Here is a 14,208-nt window from a genome sequence, read left to right on the forward strand (position 1 = left end):
CCTGTTACCCCGAGCCAAAGCAAGGCTGAGAGGCAAACACCACAGGCCACATCACACTCGAGCACCGACTCTTGACAGTTGCTCGTTCGTGTGTTAAGAAGAGTTCGGGGTACAGGAGTCAGACAGGCCTGATCTCAGCCATGGGACAGCAGTGACTGTGCCCAAGTCTCGTATCTAAGCCCCGACTTGCCCATCCGGCCTTCCTTCAGGAACAATGCCCACCTCACACTGCTGCCATGAACGCTAAGTCAGCACGTACATACACGATCAAATTCATTTCAACTGTGCTGTCTACAACAAGTTAATACAACCAGGCGCTATCATTCAGACTGAATAACCAATATTAGAACAGAAGATAAGGCCAGGGATGGTGGCTCAGACCTGTAATCCTAGCACTTTGGGAAGCTGAGGTGGGTGGATCACTTGAGGTCAGGAGTTGGAGAGCAGCTTGGCCAACATGGCAAAACCCCATCTCTACTACAAATAAATTATCTGGACATGGTGGCACACACCCTGTAACCCAAGCTACTAGGGAGGCTGAAGCATAAGAATCGCTTGAACCTGGGAAGTAGAAGTTGCAGTGAACGGACATCGTACTACTGTGCTCCACCCTTCCAACCTGGGTGACAGACGAAGATTCTAGTAAAAAAATAAAAGGTCAAGATGAAAAGTGATTGCCAAGGTCCATGTTCCATATACTTCAAACATAAATTTCATTAGCTGGTACTTGATCAACTTGTTGTTTTCTTCATTACAATCTTGTATATCCTTCTAATATGGCTCAAAATGTATACATTTGAGCACACCTCGAGTATAACAAAAAATAAGGTGCCTATATTTCATAAATGAGCAAGTTCCAGTAAGGCTGCATCTTACTCTAGTTAATCCTTTGAAAACGTAAAACTGAGCCATCCTGACATAGCACTGACACATGGTACAAGAAGAATGACCTCCAATTAAATCGCTAGATTTAGAGAACACATAAACATAATTTATCACCAATTCATCAGCGATTGGCAAGATTTTAAAGGAAGAAAAAGTATCGGGACTGTTACTAGGAATAAAGGCAAAAATAAGCACGAGAAATTATTAGGTTTAAATCAACACCCTTTCTGTGGGGCCGTAATAAAGTATACACAACAGGTGTGAAAGCTGTCATGCTAAGCTGTTACCAAGCTCTCTATGAAGGTGGTAAGAGCGTCCCAAGTCGCAGAGCCTCGTATTCCTATTTAAACCCTAAACAGCCAACACGACACTCAGCACACAGTGAGAACTCTGAAAGCTCAAAGGAATGCATGATGGGATGAAGGGCCCCAGCCCTGCCATCACCCTGCTGCTTATTAAAAATATAAAACAAAGCCCTGCCTTCAAGGTGCTCAGATCTAACTAATACAAGGTTTTGCTTTTCACAAGTTAACTACGAATGATGAAGACTTTCAACAGCTGTGTGAAATGTAAGGCAACCTGGTAAGAGGAACTTGGCTAAGACTAAACCCAGAGATGGTTTTTTAACCACAGAAGAGGAAACAACTGAAGAATCTTACAGAAAGTTGGCAGCAATTTCTATTTCTCTACGGTAGAACCTGGAATTTACAAAAGAGACAGACTGCCCTTCTGTTCTGAAAAATCAGATTATTCTTGCAATCCTCCATCAGGACTGAAATTCCCAAAGGCATGGAAAACCAAATACTAATTTTAAAAACCCAAAAAAAGCTACCTGCGATCTTAGATGTGAGATTTAGTATTCTCAAATTCCAAATTTGGAAATATTTTGCACAAAGTCCTTATTTTCCCTGTTTACTTGAAAGCTCCCTATTCTTTTGTCCTAACCATCTTCTTTCTCATCCTTCCAAACAGAATCTGAAGATGAACTTACATATCGTTTTCAATGTTAACAAAGAAGATACTACATCTGTCATAAACTGTTTATATTCACAACTCTAGGAGGGATTTTGCTACATCATGAGGAATAACACGAGGCAGTAAATATGCCACTGATAAAGAACAGTAGAAAGCGGACACATTTCCTGATGAATGGCGATTTCTCATTGAGCTCCTGACAAAGTTATAATATGGAAAGCTAGACAGCTGCTCTGTTATTTCTACCTCACTTAAGTGACCGAGTCATTGTTGTTTCGGTTCCCTCTCTCGTCTGGGGATGAGACACACCTCACAGAGCTGTTTATGATTTCAGGAACACACACATCAATGATGTGACTGTTCCTAAATCGTTGCAAAGGGTATAGTAACCTGCCAAATTTCAACTAGGTTGCAACAAACAACTGTTTTCTTCCTACATTCTCTGGTGCCGGCGAGATAGTGCGTTCTTGGATCCCTCAGGGAGCCCTATTCCTGGTGCCATAGAGCACACACACATTTACATCCACATATTGTACGTATATGGTACACTGTAACACGTGTACCTGCATAGAACGTACACACATCCAAATACGTATAGTGTACATAAGAGCACTACATGTCTACAGAGTGCACACACATCCAGATCCATGTAGTGTACATGCAGAGTGTACACATATCCAAATATATATAGTGTACAAACAAGTTCACTACATGTGTACAAGCACAGAGCATACACACATCTGGTACGCTAACATGCATGCACTTGCATAGCATGTACACACATCTATATGCATACAGTGTACACAGGTATACTATAACCTGTATGTACATGCATATGGCATCACATGCACATCCATATGTACACAGGTATGCTATTTACTATATGTATACACATGCATATAGCATACATTCTTATGCAATGCACGTAGGTGCACGACAGCATGCATACAAATGCGCAGTGTACACATATGCACATGTATACAATGTACATCAGTACACTAACATAGAAAGCGTATACACATAAGCAATAGTGTACATACATATGCAGCATGTATTAGTGTGTACATATCCAAAAGTTTATTCAGTGTGCATAGTGTACATGCATGCTTGTATGCACATATGTATATATACATCTGCAGAAATAATGTGCACATACATGGTGTACATACACAGGTATGCATATGGCATTAAATACATGCATGTATGTACACATGCAGAACAGATAGGTGTCCAAGTAGTGTGCATATAACCATAGTGCCCAGAGATACACACATATACACATGTACATGCATGCCTACAGCATGCACGTCTGTAGGACACATATGTAGTGTACATACTTATACACTGTAAATACATGCACAGTGGAAATACACGTAGTATGGGTACACCACATACAAACACGCACATTTATACAGTACACATATACCGAGACCCAGAACGGGTCATGAGTATTAACACTGCGGAAACGCTTCTAGTTCTACCTAAGTGAATTTTTTTTTCAAACTGTAATACAACTCATACAAAAAAGGGTTTTAAGGAAATGAATAAAGCTAGTGACAAAAACAGCGGGAAGGTCACAACCACTTTCCCTCAGAGCTCTGGGACTGAACGTGGAAGTTCAGAGGTTTCCTAATGCAGTACACATCAGAACTGACGATGAAGCGCTCCTTAAAAATTAAAAATGTGTCCTTATGCTTTGGCCTTTGAGACAAAGCCTCTTAGTTAATCGAGTTCTGACTGAATTTGACTCACAGTACTCTGGCAGATTCTTCATTTTCTGGTGAGACAGACAAATGACCCAGGGTGAGGGCAATGCCAGCCCTTTCAGGGTCAGCTTTTCGAGGAGCGATGTCTGGCAGAACACAATCCAACACCATAGTAGGATCCCCCACCCAGCCACTAAGACGCTTTCAGTCTGCTTGTTTCCCTTTCTTGAATTCAGCTGGGGGGAAAAAAACAAAAACATCAAAACCAAAAACAAAAAGCCCATGTGTTTTTGTGTCTGAAAAATTAATCCATCCACATCCCACTTTCTAAATGAGACACGGCAGGTGTGATGGTCACCGAACAGCGGCCACTGTTGACACAATGCAAAGTCTTCTGCAAACATGAACGAGTTTCTAGGAATACAAAAGTCAAGGGAATTTACTTCACATATTAAAGCTGTCAAGGGTGCTCATCAAAAATGTACTTAGAGCTTTTCTTTTAACAGCATGGCGATTCCTCAAGGATCTAGAACTAGATGTACCATATGACCCAGCCATCCCATTACTGGATATATACCCAAAGGATTATAAATTATGCTGCTATAAAGACACATGCACACGTATGTTTATTGCAGCACTATTCACAATAGCAAAGACTTGGAATCAACCCAAATGTCCATCAGTGACAGATTGGATTAAGAAAATGTGGCACATATACACCATGGAATACTATGCAGCCATCAAAAAGGATGAGTTTGTGTCCTTTGTAGGGACATGGATGCAGCTGGAAACCATCATTCTTAGCAAACTATCACAAGAACAGAAAACCAAACACCGCATGTTCTCACTCATAGGTGGGAACTGAACAATGAGATCACTTGGACTCAGGAAGGGGAACATCACACACCGGGGCCTATCATGGGGAGGGGGGAGGGGGGAGGGATTGCATTGGGAGTTATACGTAATGTAAATGACGAGTTGATGGGTGCAGCACACCAACATGGCACAAGTATACATATGTAACAAACCTGCACGTTATGCACATGTACCCTACAACTTAAAGTATAATAATAATAAATAAATTTTTTAAAAAAGTTATTTTTGAAGATTTTTAAGTTGCAATACTTAAAAGTCTCTGGGAAAAGAAAGGATACAGGTATCTGGAAGATTTATACTAAATGATTTTCATGTCTTTTTGATAAAGTTAAAATAAGGTCAGCCTTGAAGTAATGGGTTCCACTACTCTGAGGCAGTGGATGGAATCCACACCACCACCAGACAATTGAATAAACAGCAAGGCTGCACACACAGGACACAGGCAGTGAGCCAGCCTGACTAGTTGTCAGCTTCTGGGTCAGTTCTACCCAGTTCTGCCCAGGCCCCACTGGAGATGAAAACCTTTCCTTTAGAAGCCTTCAATCCCCACCTTTCAAAATCTAATCCTCTTCAACTGAGGCCCGAGTCCAAAAATCTACTGACATCTTAGCACCTGTTAGGCCAGCTGTCCCCCAGCCTTTCTGGCACCAGGGATGGGTTTCATGGAAGACAATTTTTCAGGGGGCTGGTTTTGAATTGCAACTGTTCCACCTCAGGTCAGGCATCGGATCCTCATAAGGAGCACCTCCGAGATCACTCACATACAGTTTATGATAGGGTCCCAGCGCCCAGGAGAACACACAGCTTATGATAGGGTCCCAGAGCCTAGGAGAACACGCGGCTTATGATAGGGCCCCAGCACCTAGGAAAACATGCGGCTTACGAACAGGTATTATACCTAGGAGAACAGGTATTAAATGAGTTGGTAAAGCCAAAATCCACCCGATCTACCACTCCAAAACAAACATACACCACTGCCCAATATTAATCTGAGCCAAAAACATGGAAGTCCTGAGCGCCCACACTGACCACAGCCAGACACCACTTCTGCAAGAAGCAAGCACACGCCTAGAGATCACCCATGATGACCCAGGAGAGCAGTTTCAGCAGAGACAAACATGAAGGAGAGGCACATGGGCCAGGGTGCTGGGTGTGCCCGTCTTTGTGACCTCACTGAGATTGCTGACCTCTGGCCCTTGGTGTCCGTCCTATGGAGGAGGTAGCCCCCAAACCCCTGCCTCCCTTCAGCACTGACTGAGGTGGCCCTGAAGTCTCCCCAGGGCTGAGTCTGCTTCTAAATCCTGTTAACTGCACACCCATATAAAAAACAAAAAACAAAATATCAAGTATGCAGACAGGAAAAGAAAAGTATGTGAATCCCCCCTGATTCAACAGGCATTTAAAAAGTAACAGGAAAATTGTGATAGTCTTTAAACCACCAGCTATCACGTCCTGTTGAAATGTTTTAGCTAATCAGGAATATCTTTACCAAGCACCTGTGTGTTCAGGAAATCAGTTGACAGATTCCAAATAACCTCGGAGCCTGCGACTTGACCCCCACTCACGCACATCACCTCTCCAGAGGAAAGAGTCCTGGACACCTTTCAAATGGTGAGGAACAGGAACAAGGGTAGCTTTCCCTGAACACCACAAAACAAGCTCGACCCCGAGAAGCCTGGAGAAGCCTGGAGAACAGCGACGTTTGTTTAGATGCTTTCCCACTGACCTTGTCAGAGGGAACGTTCCCATCCCACACCGCCCAGTGCTTTACTCTCCCTGGGATACCAGCAGCTGTCAACTCTCAACAAGCAGGAAACAGAGGCCAAGCTGACAGGAGGCCTCTCTCCATTCCCTACTGAATTCGCTCAGGACACGGATGTTCCCAAACACATACGGCCCCGAGTATTCCACACCTGGAGAACATTCAAACAACAGACGCTGCGAAGACGTTCCCCTAAAGACAAACTCAGTTTCTAACTTCCCTTAGGGAAAAATAGGAGACCCAGAACTTTCCAGAAAATCAAGTGTGGGAGGAAGCCACTCACCTCTGGCACTCCTAACCCTGCCTTCCCGCAGGTGCTCAGGAATGCCCCCGCGACAGCCCCGTCCACCCAGGATGGCAGCAGGCCTCAGACAGCCAGCACCTGGGCAGCTGGTGAAGCAACCCCAGGGTGAAAACGCCATCCCAGGCACCACTTCCCGGAGCCCCTCAGCAAGAAAAACAGAGGTGGGGCAGAACCGAGGGCTGACTGGAGGCTGGGGAGCCACAGACTCGCACAGCTCAATCATCGGACATGCTCTTCTGTGGACAGAGCCCAGGGAGAGGCCAGCACAGAGACCCTCGTGCCAGCTCCATGGGCCAGCGTCCTCCAGGGCTGCAAGTTTGTGATCACAGCTTCAGAATTTGGTTCCAGAATCTTCCGGAATCAAAGACGCACCAAACTGTAAAGCTGCCAGGACAGCAGGGCCCAGGAGCAGGCTCAGGGGAGGACCACGTAGAAACCCCACACACAGCATACACGTGTGCATGCTTACTCCACACACGCCACCCCTTCACCCAATACTATACACGCAAACGCATATATGCACTCCATACACACCCTCAAATACCCTTACCAAATGTGATGCATGTACACACTCCACACACACCCTCAAATACATACGACACACATGAACATGCTCACTCCACCCACACCTGCTAAATACACTCACCACACACGCACAAACGTGACATACGCGCACACTCATTCCAGACATCACACCACTCACCAAGTACACAGGTGCACACACCCCCAAGTCCAGAACCTGCAGACTCCACAAGCTTTGATTTCCCCCACTGTTTCTCTCAGCACATGAGATCCACACATAGGTGTCATTTACTGACATCTAACACCCAGGGAGGCCCTTAGACAGAACTGCAGTCACAAGTCGACTTCATTCAGGCATTCATCACCAGCCTCCTGAAGCCACCTCCTGTCCCCACGGGGAGCGGGGGCCAAGACCGGAGACGTCACTGCAGACTGCCAGTGTCGGGGTAATTCAGTTCAGTCATAAAGGTGGGATTTGCTTTGCTCCCCTGCTGACCAGGTGCGGAGCCACTGTTGTAGCAGGTGTGTGGATCCTCTTGGGTGGTCCTCAGGTGGACAAGGAGTCACTGATTCGGATTCCCAGCGTTAAATGTGAGGGGACCATGGACCTCATGTGTTCAGAGGGGAGGAGTAAAAAGCTTCCCTTGTAATTCCAGGACTGTCTATCCCAGGAATGCCAAACCACTGGCTTTCACCTGACGCTGTCGTAGGTGACACTGTATGGAAATGAGGACTCATATTTCGCATACCTGAGCCAGTACCCGTCTCCCTCCAGGGTCGTGGCCGAGCCCTCGTGATTTCTCTGGGTTGCCAGCCTGGGGATCTGTAAGCCCAGTGTGTATATCGTCAAGCCCCCACATCTGCGCCACCTGCAAGAGGAACACAAGTCCTTAGTCCCAGGTTCTCAGGATGGCCTATGAAGTGGACGCTGGCACCTTCTCATCTCCCAGTGGAGAGGAGAGAAGGCCAGGGTCAGGACTGGTGTATCAGGAGGGTCGGGGTTCAAACCCCATCTGCCTCACAAAGCACCCCTTCCCGTTCAAGTGACTTCTATCATCAGCCTTAAAATGTACCACAGTTATCAGCAATTCTGAGTGCTGTTCCTTAGGACGCCATAAGCAAACATTTTGTTAGAAATATTTTGCCAAATCTGCTTTCAAAATCCTATGTTATGAAATGACTAATGAAAATGTGAGCTATGAAATAAAGCACATAGTTAAATGAATCCCAAAATGACTATCACGAAGGAAGCTTTAACTTGAAGTGAAAAGTATCCTCTAAATGACATCAGCCAGAATTATCTTCAATCATTACTGATCCCATATGCTTCATGAATTATACATCATCATCTCAGATATGAACTTAAAACCATTAGCTGAATGCACATTTCAGGACAACCAAAGTTCTGCTATAAAAAGCAGCACAGGCATCTCTGGAGAGGATTTTAATTGGGACTACAAACGATGCGCACGATTGTGGTAAGAGGTTTCATGCTGGCTGTTCTCCAAGGTGCGACGCAGAGAAACACCACTAACCTCAAAGACACCTGCTGCTTTGTAATGAGATGAGAGACGATGTGGATGGACTACTGTAAATATTTGAAAAGGAGAAACAATGCGAGGAAAGAATCGTATCAGTTTCCCTTTACATTCTTAGAAAAAAACGATTTTTCTTTTCGGATGATTTAAAAAGAAAATGACATTTCTGGATTTTTTTTTTTTTACTTTTCTTTCTGAGACAGGGTCTTGGCTCTGTCACCAAGATTGGAGTATGGTGGAGCAATCGCAGCTCACTGTAACCTTAAGTGATCTTCCCACCTCAGCCTCCAGAGTAGCAGGGACCACAGGCACGCACCACCACACTCAATTAATTTTTCTGTTATACAGATGGGGTCTTGCTATGTTGTCCAGGCTGGTCTTCAACCCCTTGGCCTCAAGTGATCCTCCTGCCTTGACCTCCCAAAGATTTAGCCTAAGCGACCATGTCTTATCGGAAAATAGACATTAGAGCAAATGCATTTCTATAAGATTTTCTACCTCTTTTCACTGGGGAAAAAGGTAACTTGCCTCCAAGGGTCGGAGACAAAGCTGTTACTGCAGACAAGAGCGCTGCACATTCCGGGAACCGCTACACCATGAAGCACGGCCGTGCACCGTGGACGCGGGAGTAACAAACGAGGCTAGCACAGGCCGATGTTGGCCCTCTCCAGAAGCAGGCCTATCCTTCCTCCTCTCCTCAGCCCCCTCCTCTCCCTTCAGGCCTCAGTGGCTGCTGACAGGGGAGAGGCCAAAACTAGAGGAGGCTCTCAACTCCACCAGAGACAGGAGACCCGGACGCTGGGGACTCAACTGCTGCCCTCCGTGCCCACCTCCTTCTGGTCCAGCCTTCTCAGGAGCCAGACGTGGCCACTTTGACCCTCTTTCCTTTCTGTGGCTCCTACGAAAACCAGTCCAGCGAGCCCAGGCTGCCTCACACTCCAGGGACACACGGCACAGGCCCCCTCCATGTCCTTATCCAAGCCTCCTGGGGCCAGAAGGGTCTTTCAGCAATGGTTCATTTTCCAGTTGAGCATCCCCAGCGAGAAATTCAAAGTGCTCCGAAGAGCATTTCCTTCGAGTGTCATGGGGAAGCTCGGAATGTTTCATGCTTCGGAGCATTTTGGAGTAGGGACTCTCAGCCTTAATTTGAACCTCTTCAAGGAAGCCACACACTGAAGACCCCGATGTCCACCCTACACAATCCCAGCGCACCCTCTGAAGTCCTCAGCAACAGATTTTCTTTCTTCAAAAATAACCACAAGTCACAAACTCACACGCAATCACAGAAGGGGACTGTGGACACCCACACAGACGATGACATTTAACTGTCACATTTTTACCTGGGTAATTTAAAGTTATTCCTCAAAACACACCTGTTTTACTGAGTTGCATTTTAAGGTGAACACACACAAATCATTCCAGGGAAACAAACGTCACTTTGGGCTGCGTGTGGTTTCTTGACTCCCGTGAATAACTCAGCGATCACCCTCACTTCTGGATAAGGGAGAAGATGCAAAGAAATCTGTTAAAACAAAGACATGAAAACAAGTTTAAGTAGGGTTTGAAAAGTTCCTCCCGTCCCCCTGGAGGGGAGACGAGGACTCCTGGAAAGCTCACAGGGGACAGGAGCACAGCCTCCTCGGTGTGCCATGGACGCCGCCTCGCCAACGGGAGAGGATGATGCCTGGAAGGCTCACAGGGGTGGGAGCACAGCCTCCTCAGTGATTTCTACACTCAGCAGCTTCAGAAATTCCCGCAGAAGCAGAACACATGAGAACTGAGACTGGAACACCCCAAAGAAAGGGGAAGAGGGGTCCAAAAAAAAGCATTCGATCATTACCAAGGAGGGCGGGCATGAAGCCGCTTCAAAGACCATGTGAGAAGTCACTCATAGGCGTTTCAGAAAATAAGGGTAGCGCGAGATTGCTCGATCAGCTCAAACAGGCTGCCGTCCCTCAGGCCATGAAGTCCCTGACATGAGCCTCTCAGTGAGCAGAAGTCACTCGCATCTCTGCCAGAGAAAGTACTACAAGCCGACACATAACCTCATGAAACCTGGGCTTCAGCCCGTCGACAACAGTGAGTCTGACACGGTACATCCGTCCAGATGGTTAAAGACCCCAGGGGTTCATCAGAAAACCTCGAAGGCTGTGTCTGTCCAGCCCCTTTTCCAAGTTCTGGATGATTTTTCCTAATGTACTATAAGGAGCATGTTCCAATAGAGACGTAATTAACTGGCTCTGGGTCCTCTTAATTTTGAAATTAGAAACACATTTGGCCAGGCATGGTGGCTCATGCCTGTGATCTCAGTACTTTGGGAGTCTGAGGCAGCTGGAGTGCTTAAGTCCAGGAGATCGAGTCCAGCCTGGACAACATTGCAAAAATCCATCTCTAAAAAAAATACATAAATAAGTCAGGCATGGGGACATGGGGGACATGTGCCTGTGGGTCCTGGCTACTCAGGAGACTGAGGCAGGAGGACCACTTGAGCCTGGGAGGTTGAGGCTGTAATAAGCTGTGCTCACACCACTGCCTGGGCAACAAAAAGGTTTTTTTTTTTTTTTTTTTGCCTGTCTGAAAAAAACCAAAGAGAAAAAGAATTATATACCTGACTAGGCCAAAATAAAAGAGGTGTTGTGGAACGACCTGAAACGCAGCTGCAAATTCTGGCAGGACCTCCTGGCTTGATTTCTGGTGAGTGTAGGACCACTCTGAAGGATAGGACCCCAGGCACCTTCCGAGACTAGACCTTACAGTACAACTTCCCTTCGCTGGACGGAACACTGGTCTTGGAGCCTGGGAAACCCTGGGGCAGTGCCACCATCACGAGGCCTCCATGGCACAAGGAGGCCCTACCATCATGAAGCCTGGGACGTCCGTCAGAGCAGTGCCACCCGCCTGAGGCCGCCATGCCAGGGGAGCCGGGACATCATGAAGCCTGGGACATCCTGGGGCAGTGCAACCACCCAAGACTGCTGTGACACAAGGGGGCCCTGGTACCACTGAGAGGCTCCACAGCAGGTCCAAGACCAGGCCAGGAGTGAAGAGGCTCCACGTCCTTTCCATCCCTCCAGCTGAGTCCACAGACGTCTTGGAGCAGAAATGCATCACCCTCAATGTCCACGGGTAAGTTTTTGGCCACAGAATCTGGAAGCATAAAAGATGATTCTGGGCTGGTTCGTTGCCAGCTCAGACCTGTCCTCTTTCCACACAAAACCTGGCTCACACCAAGCAGCATCTAAGTCCTGGAAGACCTGCTAAACACAAGTGCAGTTACAAAGCAGAGAAACTGGAGGGGGCTGGGCTGTGCTCCAGTGGCACCAGCGTTTCTCACGAAGACCCTGGGCATTACAGGGTCCAGGACCATGGCTTCCTGGGATCCAGGACATGGAACAAGAACCCATTTCCCGGTCCTGTTGAATATGAAGCGGCTAAGGGCCGATTCCCTCGGAGGACTGAGCACCGCCCCACAACACCTTGGTATGGGTATGTTATTACATACGTTGGTATGGGTATGTTATTACCCTTACCAAGGTAATAACAAGCCCGTTACCAGCAGGAGGCTGGTGATGAAGACAGGAGGACCAGATGAGCACGAGGGATCCTGACAAATCATCCCTGGCGCCGAGCAAGGGGCAGACAGCACCCCCTGTTCCTGATGCATCAGCTGTGGCACTGAGCGAGGGATGGAAGCATGGCCTGTGCCCCTGCAGATGCAGAGGGATGTGAGGGGGTGCAGGCTGGGCTTGGAGGCTAACTCAACCACCTGCGCTTGCACTTCCGTTCCTCATGGTGGGGAGGTGAGGCACAGGCAGCATGAGGGCTCACCTTGCCCCCGGGCTGCACTTTTTTCTGCTTATGAGTCGTGCTCGCTTTACATGGACAGGCATAGCTATAATAACGGTTCCCTGAATATTTCACTGCCTACATAAAGGGCTTTCAGAATTCACTTCCATCCTTAGGAAAGGAGGCCAACACCATGCTGTCTCCCTTAAGATGCCATGTCTCATATGGGGGAAAAAATCAAGAGAAATCAAATAAAGGCCATAAAATACATCTGTTTCAACATTAAAATTTAATAGTACGCTTTAAATTGAAGACGAGTTCAGTCACATTTTCAAACCTCTGAAAGCACGGTTCCTGGGAGGAAGTGGTTTGCAACACACAAAGGCAGCTCTGTAGAACAGCCCAGGCTGAATGAAGGCTCAAACGTCAGTGCACGGAGAAAGTCTGAACAAACTCTCTCCTGCCCTGCTGCTGTCCTCTTCCAAAACACACTGGTTATCTGTCAGTTTAGAACAAGGCCGAGGGAGGTGGGAGGCAGGCCTGGAAGGGTCACCTAGCAACCAAGCTCCTCACCCACACAACCGCACCAGGCTGAGCTGAGCAGCACACACAAACACGACTAATTCTCCCCAGAAAGAAGATGGAAGGCAGCACACTGCCACGCCAGGCGCCCTGCAGGTGAGAAGACTGAGGGGAGCCAGAGGTACCTTTAATCTTGCTTGCATGGTGGAGGGAGGGGAATAATGCCACTCACTTGAGTGTTGCACAATTCTTTCTAGCACTGAGTGGCAGTAAACAAAAATTATAGATGCTTCCTCAGATAAATGTTTCTGAAGAACTGAACCTAAGTTATGTTCAAGAAATAGCATTACGAATGCCTCAAGTGCTTCTGTTTTCAATAAACTCAGAGTAATTCTATAAACCCGGGAATGTCTCACCCAACTCCAGGATCACGGCCCAGGTGATGTGGGCACACACATCCTGAAGCTCCAATGCTCAACTCAAGTGGGGCGAGTGAATATGATCCTGGGTATAATTTACACGGACACAGGAAGGTGGCTGAGCCCTAAACCCCTAAACCAGAAAGACCAGCGTCCTTCAGGGGCCTCACCTCTGTCCTTTCCCAGCCTCTGGGAACCACCACTCTGCTCTCTACTGACACAAATGCCCCTCCAAGGTACAACCAGGAAGATCATCATTCAAAACTGAGGAACGTGGCAGACCAAAGCTGTCAGGAGATTTTAATCACCAACACCACTTGTTACACGACCCAAAGATGATTAAAATCCCAGGCCCTTCAAGACTGAATGTTATCTATACTTAAATGCATTTCATCACCATATTGGGGGGTTATTCCTTTGTTTTGTCGCAAATATATCCCACTGCTGTAAAAGGAAAAGGCAACTTGTTAACGAAGCTTCTTGGAGTGTCTCAACAGGCCTCGAGGTAGGATAAAAGGCAGGAACTCATTGCAGAAACACTCAGCTCTGAGGTCAGGTGGAGTTCTTGAGCACCAACAAAAGCAAAAGAAGGTCAAAGACCACACCACACTTTCCTCAATCACATCTTCATTTCATGTTTCCTTCTGTTTCTCGCGACTTCACTGGGAGAGAGAAATTGTGCTGAAAGAAAATAGAAACACACACATACATAGGAGACCCTACAGATGCTGAGAATGGGTGCAGCCGTCACAGTCCAAATGTCCTTTCAGGGCCATCTGACCTGGCTGGGATCCAAGTATCCAAGTACAGGATTGTACGTCAGACCCGTGAAGCCAGGAGTACAGCCACTGAATGGCAGTTTTCCATCCCACGGCAATCAGCCTTGCTAGGGGCTTCCTCGGGGCCCACCGAC

At 47.1% G+C, this 14,208-nt stretch overlaps 1 protein-coding gene across 18 annotated transcripts in view; it reads right to left on the reverse strand.

The window, feature by feature from the left end:
- Nucleotides 1-14,208, reverse strand: part of LOC139361593 (disco-interacting protein 2 homolog C-like) — a 190,779-nt gene that overhangs the window by 100,296 nt on the left and 76,275 nt on the right. For 5 of the 18 annotated variants that reach the window (XM_071090211.1, XM_071090207.1, XM_071090201.1 and 2 more), the window contains one exon: nt 7,780-7,899. The exons of 5 other annotated variants lie outside the window; for them this stretch is intronic. The gene's annotated coding sequence lies outside the window, so the exon portion shown is untranslated. Of the gene's footprint in view, nt 1-3,536; nt 3,803-7,779; nt 7,900-9,941; nt 10,091-11,636; nt 11,716-14,208 lie in introns of those variants that run through there. 8 more of the 18 variants (XM_071090205.1, XM_071090206.1, XM_071090198.1 and 5 more) reach the window with 4 other exon arrangements.

This window comes from Macaca nemestrina, unplaced genomic scaffold, assembly GCF_043159975.1.
Source record: "Macaca nemestrina isolate mMacNem1 unplaced genomic scaffold, mMacNem.hap1 Scaffold_67, whole genome shotgun sequence".
Lineage (NCBI taxonomy): Eukaryota > Metazoa > Chordata > Mammalia > Primates > Cercopithecidae > Macaca > Macaca nemestrina.